This window comes from Microtus ochrogaster, unplaced genomic scaffold (genome assembly GCF_000317375.1).
Source record: "Microtus ochrogaster isolate Prairie Vole_2 unplaced genomic scaffold, MicOch1.0 UNK50, whole genome shotgun sequence".
Taxonomy (NCBI): Eukaryota; Metazoa; Chordata; class Mammalia; order Rodentia; family Cricetidae; genus Microtus; species Microtus ochrogaster.
This window is the reverse complement of record NW_004949148.1, coordinates 866,033-872,887: the sequence shown is the minus strand read 5'-3', so window position 1 is coordinate 872,887 and position 6,855 is coordinate 866,033.

Sequence of the window (6,855 nt, the reverse complement as noted above, 5' to 3'; positions counted from 1 at the left end):
TCCTTCCATTTTCTGGTGTCCTCTTCAATTTCTTCAAAGACTTAAAGTTCTTCTCAAATAGATCTTTCACTTCCTTGGTCAGAGTTACCCCAAAATAAATGATTGACTTTTAAAATATAGCATTTATTGATTTATATCACTGAAGAATACAGGAAAGAATTTCAAGCATCTGTAATCCATTCGATTCTTTCCTTTCATGTTGATTTTCTATTGATACACAGTTTTTACTATCAGGTACAATATGTATCTTAAAACAACTTATTATTTTATTTTTATTTTATTCTTTTCTCATATATTATTTCCTGACTGCAGTTTGCCCTCCCTCCCCACTCCCAGTCTCCCCCTCCCCTCTGCTCCAGATCCACCCCTCACCCCACCTCCCATCAGAAAAGAACAGGCCTCCCAGGGACATCTTCCAAATATGGTTTAGCATACAATAACATTTTCTTATGTGGTAAGGAAAAAATACTTTTCTAATGGGATTTGGATAATGCTGTACTGTAAATTATGTTACTTCTTTGTAGTGACAGTAAATCAAATGTCAATATAAACTCAAGTATGCTGGGAAAAAAGAATGCACTCGTGTCATTTGCAGAAAAAAATGGGTTGAATTGGAGATTCTCAGGTTAAGCAAAATAAATCAGATTCAGAAAGGCAAAAAAAAAAAAAAAAGAAACCAGGAGCATGCCATCAGATGATGGCAAGACAGCGGACAAGGCAAGTCAGTAGGAGTAAAAGGAGGCAAATGAATCAGAAGCAACCTGTGCTTCTCTCTTAGGAATCCCTCAAGAACTTCAGGCTAATCAGCCATCACCTATGCGGCTTCCTAGCTTAGTATTACCTGACTTTCTGTTACAGTATTTAAGACTCAATAGCAGTGTGAGTCCCAAATAATAGCTAGTCAGACAACTCTTTGCTGCTGGAACTCCCCCATCCCCAAATCAGGATGGATTTCACTAACATCACTGGAAGGAAAAGGGGATTCAGACTTACTGATCTTAAATTACCTATAAGACAACCAAGAGTTTCTGCCAGGCTCTGTGGTTGTGTGTCCATGGCATCAAATTCCTATGGAAGTTGGGGGGAGGGAAATGTATGTAAAGTTATTCATTTCAAATGTTAGAGAACAATAGTGTTCCATCCTTCATAAATGAAAATGACATTCATGACTCACAAGCAGTAGGATGTGCACTTGAGAGGTTTCTTTCCCTGCCCCCCCCCCAGCAGGAGGGATGGGTTAGCACTGAGTCATAGAGTTTACCCTTCCCCACTTGCCTCCTCATGGTGCTCAGAGACCCACATTTTTGAAGTGCCTGTCTGATCTTAGTCCTGGCCCATGATAGGATTAGAAACGAGTCTGTGCTGTGTCATAAATAAGACAATCTGAAACCAGAGGTGGGGGCCTGATTCCATCAGTGTTCAAAGTTGAAGCCCAGTCTATAACCAGGAAATAGGGAGCAGCCATCTTTCTGCTTTGTTTTGGGCAATTTCGCTGTTTCCGGAAAAGGTTACAGATAACTCTTTTTTTTTTTGGCATGTGAAATCTTTAACTATACTCAGCAAATTGGTTATTCAAAGGAATCTTATTTATGAAATATGAAGGAATTTTTCATAATCTATCCTTTCTACCAATCCAGATGTTAGTGTATTGGGGTTATGCTAAGGAAGAGTCACCTATAATAGAGGAATATAGGACACTGGAACTGCTTGAGGTAGAATTGACAGTGATTACAGTGTATAAAGAAAATCAATCAGCAGCTAGGGTTGTCCCTGGAGGTGACAGCTGCTTCCTAATTGGGAAATTAAACTGAGTGTCCTCTTACCATTTTACTTTGCCTTCAGAGACTGTCAGCCTGCATTCAGAACCAACATTAACATCATTAGATTTTATCATTCAATCCCAAGTCTCATTAATTAGTAATGGAATAAACTTGATTTTTCCCTTTGGCTTACAAGCGTCTTCTTTGGTGTGTCCAAATTCAAAGGCTCATAGCCTCCCTAAATCCACTCTTTTATTGCACTGAAGAGAGATTAATATAGATGCCAAAGAGAAGCTCAGAAGTTTCACTGTTTCATTCTCTCACCACACATCTTTGGACACATACTATGTATCATATTATTGAACTGGTATGCACTAGGGATGAAACCGAAAGCAAAGAGGACATGGTACCAATGTTTATTAAGGTTATAATTTAATGGTAAAAGTAGGCATTAAACCAAGTGGTTCTCAACCCCCCTAGTGCTGCCAACCTTCAATACAGTTCCTCATACTGTGGTTATCATACAATTATTTTCATTGCTACTTCATAGTAATTTGCTACTGTTATGAATCATAATGTAATTTTCTGGAGATAGAGGTTTGCAAAAAGGTCGTGACCCACCAGTTAAGAACGACTGCATTAAACAGATGAAATTCTGACAAATAAATGTAAAACTGTCACTGTGATAAGTGTTTTGAGGGAGACATATAAGACCTTGATACACAGAATAATGTGCAGGAAGAGGTGACAGTTTTTGTGACATGATTAAAGAAGATACAACTGAGGTGGAAGTTATGCTTTTATGCTGAGATCAGATGTGTAAGGCATAGTGAGATATGTGAGAATTGTAGTCAGCAAAGAGGCGAGAAAGCTGATATGCCAGTCCAAGCAAGAAATGGCAGGTAAGCATAAGCTGGAATGGGGTACGATGAGCAACTTTAGGGCTTTTGTACAGCACCAACAAGATATCTTCACAGTTCCTTATATGTATTTTACTAAAAGGTTAATTTTGGGGGAAAAAGTACTGTGAATATATCAGGAGCAGGCATGAAGTACAAGGAGGAAATGAGGATGTTACCTGTAGCAACTGCATGGATAAGCATGTCTTTTTCAAGATAGGAAGATCAACTGCGAGAAGGTATTTCTTCTCTCACCCCTTAGTATCTTTTGTGCTCTTTCTCTCCCCCCTTCTCTCCTGCTCCATCAGGTCTACTGGTTTTAGATCCATTTCTGAGATGCCAGTTTCGACTCTCACATTGGTCAGTCACTTAGTGATAGACAGAGCTCTAGCTCTGAGAGATAGCCCTCTCAGAGTGACTAAATCACAGGCTCTTAAGCAAATGCATCGCAAATTATTGTCCTTGTTTCCAAAAACAACCAGAGAAGAGAACGAATAGGTCAGTGTAACCTTTACTCACCCTGCAGAAATGCTCAAAGCCCAGGGTTAGCAACTGAATATTAGGAGCAATCTTGTACATGATGTACGAGAGAGCTCAATTTGATGGGGCTTGTCAAATACCTTCAATGCGAGCACTCTCCTCCAGCCATCATTAAGAACGGCCCAATTACACAGAACTTCCAATTACCTGTTTTTCCCTCCAAAAGTCATATTTTATTTCATTTTACTCTTACATAAAAGAGGTAGATGACAATGCAATGGGTTCAGTCAAGGAAACAATTCTCAGGGGTCACCTTGGGGCCAGAATGCTTTTAGTCTTATTCTTTCTCTCTTCTTCATGTTCATTTATAGTTATGACCATTAAGAATGGATGAAAATGATGGTCAGAGGTTCTAAAAGATCTACAATTAGTAGAGTGATTTAAGTGTATCATTATCCCTGACTTACTAAGTAGGAACAGTGGGTTCAGCTTTCTTATAGAACCATTAAGTAAATGCAATGGAAAACAGCTTTGTTCTTAGCTTCCAGTAATACCGGAAAGCTAATTAATAATGTTCCCTGAACCCCTTCCCTTGGCATTTTCCCTAATCAAGATTCATCTCAGTATTAGTATTCCTATGCTATTATAATCATCAAAGGTAAAACTGGAAGACAATATTAAACTCCCCAAATTCACATCTACCACCATGTACTAATGATTGTATTAGTACAATCATAAAATCAAAGTGCAGAAACTTCAGTAAGGAATTAATGACTATGTGCAGCTCGAGGGCATTACAATCTTCTAGGATCAATTCAGGAGACCCTTTTGGAAAGGAAGGTGGTGAGATGGAATTTAAAGAACAACCAATGGTTGGTTGATGGAAGAAAAGTATATAATTACTTTTATCTATACCAATTAGGTACTCTATTCTTCCTTCCTCCAAACCCCACTTCTACATATTAAGATAGAATGTAAGCTTGAAGTGCTGTTAGATATATATTCCACTTAAAGTGTCAATTGCTTATAGCAGGGGCAATTTGTTGGGTGCTAGAGATCAGGGTAGCATTGGCAAGTAGATGAAGTTCATCTTTGCAGCTTAATCCTCACTATTTAGGTCAGCTTTTGTTCCAAATACATATTAAGCTTTTCCCTAAAGGGACACCTGAGAGAGAGAAAAGCAGGAGAATTATCTACTAACAGAATCTTCGCAAGCGCAATGAAAAGGTCCTTGACTGGTATTGCACTAGTTTCCCTATTGCAGAGGGAAGTTGGTTACTTTGTTTAACTCTCAAAACAAATGTTTTTCTTGAATAATTCAACTTTGTACCACACAGTAGAACATTTTGGAGAAAGATTTCTTTTTTCCCTTTGAAAACAGCTTGTAAATATTATAGGCAGCTCAATTTTTAAAGGAATTGCACATTAATGCTAGAAATACCCCTGTGTCCATGGGAATGATTCTGTTATTTGTAGAGCCAGAGATTGCTGAGATGCTTTAGACAAACATTATTGAGACCCAGAAACGGACTGGGAGATCAGCATTATTGAGACTTGGTAACAGATATTTCTAATTCAACTACATTCTTTAATGCCAAATATTTTTCCCGTTCTATTCCATTTGTCAACATGACAGACGATGAAGCGGGCTAGAAAATGGCTCGGCCCAAATGATATGTGATGCGTCATTATGTGACATATCTGTAGCCTAAATCGGAAAATAGCAAAAATTATCTGGGCAAGCTGTGTAAAATACAGGAGTGGGAGGAGAGGAAACTCTAATCAAAGTATATTGTGTCAAGAGATCTATTTTCAATTTAAAAAAGAAAAATAGTGTAAAAAAGATGCTTTTACATTTGGTTGCAACAATCAAGATATTACACATAAAAATGTAGGAAGACTACATAATTTAGTAAAACCTGAGATATATACATATATATGATATCAAATATTGATTCTAACCATGTATATGAGTTTATAGCAAAAGATCTGAAACCAATGAATTTCAGAAAACCTTCTGTAGTAATCCTAAGCAGGAAAGTGACAAAATTGAGCTTTAATGAGTTTGCTTTTTAACCAGTAGCATTTTAAAAATTGGTTTCTTTTGTTCCTCTTGCCCTGAGGGGAAAGAAAGTGCATTTGATAGACTTCCTATACTTATTACACTGACTTATATGGCTGGGATCTGACATGTCCCAATCCATCACTTTAATACATACATGATCAGATCCTTGTGATTGTAGGTATCTGAGTAAGACGGATATCTTTCTTGCATCTTTTAGTTTTCATTCTGATATTTGACTTGGGTGATGGAGAAAACTCAGGTTTTTTTTTTCTGCTACTTCCTCTACTCAATAACATTTGAGTGTTCTGGTCATCACTACTCAAAGTTTTTTATTTGAAGATTCTTGTTTCTAGATTCTTATCCCTCTGTGACAAATGCTAAGCTGCTACCACACTCACACTAACATGGTGTCTTTTCTTCATGTTAGGGCAGTGGTACTCTACCTTCCCAATGCTGCGACCCTTTAATACAGTTCCTCATGTTGTGCTGACCTCCAACCATACAATTATTTTCACTATTACTTCAAAAATGTAATTTTGCTACTGGTATGAATCATAATATAAATATCTATATTTTCCAATGGTCTTAGGTGACCCCTCTGAAAGGGACATTTGACTCCCAATGAGGTTACAACCTACAGGATGAGAACTGTTATGCTAGAGAATTTGTTGTGTCACAGAGAAACAGTAGCTAAGTGCGTAAGACTTCATGTCATGCAGAACTGAGTCTGAGTTCTTGCTCCATTGCATGCTATCTGTTTGACTTGGGGCAACTAACTTAATAGCTTGCTGTGTCAATTTTTAATGCATAAAAATGAAGAATAGGAATAATAGTGAAATGACCTCATAGACATGCATGCACTTTCTATAAAGTCATGAAGTAATCTATACACAGTGATGACAAAACCCATCAGCAGCTCCTCTAAACTTTGACTTGTAGGTGATTACTCCAAAGTTGTTTTGTGTGTCGTCTCACTTTGTGTTCTCTTGTTTTCCTTCATAGAACTAGTGCAAGAATGGAATGTCCTATGCATTTTCAATAACTGCTGATGGGATTTGTACATATCCCAGTTCAAATATGGAATTTTCAGTTTAGCCCCTGTGATCAGAAACCTAAATATATGTTTCTTACCTTGAATGTCTTCTTTTCCTCCACTCCAGAAGACTGGGCACCATAACCTCCTCATTTGGATGATTCATTCTGACATAGAACCAGGCTCCACCTTCTAGGGCATTCTGAGTTTAGCTACTGTTCCAATGGCTCAAATTAATATCCTCCTGGAACTTCCTTCCATTAGAGATTCAGGTCCTGCCTGTTTGTTTAATATGTTGTACTCATGAAAATCAATTTCCCTTAAGCCTCTTTCCCAGGGGTAATATTTCCCCCACTTAACTGGGAAAGTTAAATAAAATGGTAGATTATCTTGCACCAGCAAATGCCTCACTAAACCTTGAATTCTGAACTTGGTGAGCTCAGAGGAGCCAACTGGAGGCAACATTTTAAGGGTCATTCTTCACCTCTTCAAGAGAGCTGAGCAGGCTGCATATAAATCAATACTGATGCTTCTAAATGACTTGTGACTATTCATTAAAATACTCGTTGACAACCTTTTCAAAGCTGTCAATTCAAGTTATTGAATCCACTCAAGAGG